Genomic DNA, 3,984 nt, shown 5'->3' with positions numbered 1-3,984 from the left:
GAGCACCCAGATGGGCCTTAGGCCCATCTGTACTAGGGTTCCCCCCCCCTTCCCTCTCTTGTGGAGCCTTGGGCCTAGGTGGGAGGCACACCAGCCCACTCTGGGCTGGTTCCCTTCCACCTTTTGGCCCATGCTTGCCTTTAGGGTTGGTGGCCCCTCCCGGTAGACCCCCGAGATCCTTTCGGTGGTCCCGGTACATTACCTGTGTCGCCCTAACACTACTAGGGAAAGGGCTATAGATGATATAGATACTAATGGCGCACCACACAAGCCGTGCGCCACTACTATATAGTAATGGCGCACCATGTGAGGTGTGCCATTAGTGTGGTGGATACTAATGGCGCACCACACTCTCGGTGCGCCACTACTATATTTTTTTTTTTTTTATTTTTTTGCAAAACTACTAATGGCGCACCAACACCTGGTGCGCCATTAGTAACCTGGTTACTAATGGCGCATCTGTTAGTAGTGCGCCACTACTATAAAAAAAATTGGTTTTTTTTTGCAAACTACTAATGGCGCACCAAAGCTAGTGCGCCATTAGTAACCAGTGTTACTAATGGCGCATCTGTTGGTGGTGCGCCACTACTAATTTTTTTAAAAAAAATTTACAGAACTATTAATGGCGCACCAGAGAAGGTGCGCCATTAGTAACCAGGGTTACTAATGGCGCATATGTAGGTGGTGCGCCACTACTATAATTTTTTTTTTGCAAAACTACTAATGGCACACCACCACCCTCGCCGCCGAGCACCCCCCGCACCCTCCCCCGCTCCACCGCCGCCGAGTACCCCTCGCCCCACCGTCGCCGACGACCCCCCGCACCCTCCCCCGCTCCACCGCCGCCGAGCACCCACCGCACCCTCCCCCGCTCCACCGCCGCCGCCGACCCCCCGCACCCTCCCCGGCCCGCTCCACCGCCCCCGACGACCCCCCGCACCCTCCCTCGCTCCACCACCGCCGACGACCCCCCGCACCCTCCCCCGCTCCACCGCCGTCGAGCACCCACCGCACCCTCCCCCGCTCCACCGCCGTCGACGACCCCCCGCACCCTCCCCGGCCCGTTCCATCGCCGCCGAAGACCCCCTGCACCCTCCCCCGCTCCACCGCCGCCGACGACCCCCCGCGCCTTCCTCCTCCATTCACCATTCGGATGCTGAATATATGTTTTGTTCCATTTTTACAGGGCATGATGTTATCCCCAGGTACAAGGCGCTTCAGATAGCTGTCAGGATGGGCTTGGACTTGGTCGAGTTACTGCATGTTTCCTTCAGTTTTTCGGTTGTTTGTGCCCAGGTGCTGGCAATTTTCATTTCTCATGGTTATCTCGCCACTCGCGCAGATCCACCGGAAATCAAACCGTTCAGGTATACAATAATTTCTATGAGCCGTGGTTCACTAAGTCGCAAGCACAAAATGATACTTAAATTGTATACAATCTCATTTGTATGAGCCGTGGTTCACTAAGTCGCAAGCACAAAAAAATCTAATGGCGCACCCCCGAGCAGTGCGCCATTGCTATCCAGCCGCAGGCCCCAGACCCCATCGCCAACTCGCTCCTCCGCATCCTCCACCCGCACGCCGACGTCGCGCCCACCAAGGCCCAGCGCATCGGCCTCCACCCCCCGCCCCCCAAACCCTAGCCCCATCCCCAACCCCATTCCCATGGAGGTCGAGGTCAAACTCCGCCTCCCCGACGCGGCCGCGCACCGCCGCCTCTCCTCCTACCTCGCGTCCCGCCTCCTCCGCACCGACGCCCAGCGCAACGCCTTCTTTGACGCCCCGGCCCGGCCCCTCGCCGCCGCCACCGCCGCGCTCCGCGTCCGCCTCTACGGCCCCGACGACCGCGCCCCTCCCGCGCCGTCCTCGCGCTCAAGCGACGCGCGCGCATGGACGCCGGCGTCAACCGCGTCGAGGAGGTCGAGGAGCCGCTCGACCCCGAGGCCGAGAGGCTGCGCCTCGACGGCGACTCACAGGCCAGGCACTACCGTGAGGCTGAGGACAAGCTGGACACGGCAGCCGCTGCCGCCATCGAGCACCTCCAGCGGAATCCTATGCTATTGGATCCAGATGAGATCTCATGTTCTAGATCAACCTTGCACAGATCGGCACCGCCCTTGCCGGCCTGCAGCTCATCACACCGAAGACAAGCTAACAGGTATGATGAAGCTTCCTCCTTCCCGATTAACCACTTCATGTTTTCAGTCATTTGTGATTTGTATGGTGATATGGACAGAATCCATATTCGTTTCTGGAGATGACCCTTTATCTATGCCTACAAGGGGTTTTATAATTATTCAGTCGAGCTGTAGAGGTTCGGTGAGTAAGATTTTCACGTTTGATGTGTGACATCCGTAACTAGCTACTAGATATATATTACAAGATGTTATTAATATGTTGAAGTTTTTTAAATTTCAATATTATGTCCATTAGTTGGGTCACTTCTGTCGATCCTTCTTATGGTAATATACTTGTGCTTTTTTGTGCAGGATTATTTGGCGTAGCAAGAATCATAGAGTTCTAGGTCAAATCAAACGATGGATGGGGAAATAGCTGCCTTATGAGCCAACATTTAATACTAAAATAAGGATTTTTGAGAGATCGGATGAGATAGTAACAGAACTGGATGGCTAAGTATATCTCGCAAGTTTCAGAAATCTCTCCCGAAGAAATTGGATACTTCGCTATTGTTGTTTCTGGAAGGCCACTTGTCAGGGTTAGGGGGTAATGATTTTTTCTATTCTTTGTTAGCTATATGACATATTGTTTTTGCACACGAATTTTTTATGCAGTATGCATTGCTGCGTCTGAAGTGTCCTGTTTTTAATTTATGAAAAGGAAACTCCATGAAGCGACGTACAACAAGACCCTGGATCTATGTGACCATAAGTTAACAAAGGAAGTGTTTCTATCGAAGGTATGTGGACTTTAGGAGGAAATTCGCAGTACAGCCTAGAGCAAAAATACAAAGGAATACCTTTTCTTTTCTGTGTGCTGGTAAACCATAATCTCTCCTTCTATCTCTTTATCACATGGGAATACCAGGTAGTGTCAATATGGGTACTGCCAGCATGAACACAAGCAAGAAAATGTGCTTATCTTTTCTTTTCTTTCGAGTTTGGAAACTGGCTAGCAGTTTCAGTTTGCAGCGCAAAAAGGCTGATGCCCTACTAAAACTATCATGATGCTCCGAGAACAATGCTTCCTATCTACAAGGGGCTTTTATGAGTTGGCCTAACGATATGGGTCTTCAGGTTAGATACAGTTATCTACATTTACTTTGCTTTTCTATTGCTGGGTAATCTTCTTATGCCATCATTTTCTCAATATTTTTATGGTGCAGGTATCTGGTCCCGAGCTGATGGAGACAAGATCTGTTGCTGCTTCTGCTTTCGATTGTAAGTGAATCCTTTGATGAGAGTGCTTTTTTTGCTCTCTTGATACTACATCTAATTCACATATTTAATCTATCCTTGTTTGAGAAATTGTTCATGTATGTGCTTCATTGCTCCAGGAAAAACCGGGTGAATCTTTTCAGGACAATAGGCGCTGATTATATTTCATTGTAATGGTCGTTTCCAACACACGTACTATGGTCACGTGCAACTTCTATTTCGTTCCCCACTGGAGACCACCACCCAGATCCATCTCTTCTCAACCATGTTGATGCTCACGGGAGTTGCTTACATGCGTTCTTGTTGTCGATCCGTGACGGAATGGCCTCCCCGTGCCCTCCGTTGAACAGGGGAACGACCCGTGTTCTAGCTGTTTGCTTGGGTTTTTAGCTGAGGGAGAAGGGGACGACCACTGTCACTCCTTCTCTCGAGCCTTCGTCGTGATGAATCTGTGGGAGGAGAGGGGCACGCGCGTGATGGATCTGCTCCTAGCACCTCAAGCCGCACATCTTCGAGGTGATTGCTTCATCCACATTCAATATCGGTTCTCGTGTTTACTCCTTTTGTGGGTCGATGGATGCATGATACT

Source organism: Hordeum vulgare, chromosome 1H (genome assembly GCF_904849725.1).
Source record: "Hordeum vulgare subsp. vulgare chromosome 1H, MorexV3_pseudomolecules_assembly, whole genome shotgun sequence".
NCBI classification, from domain to species: domain Eukaryota; kingdom Viridiplantae; phylum Streptophyta; class Magnoliopsida; order Poales; family Poaceae; genus Hordeum; species Hordeum vulgare.
The sequence above is the reverse complement of the archived record's forward strand: the minus strand, read 5'-3'. Positions refer to the sequence as shown.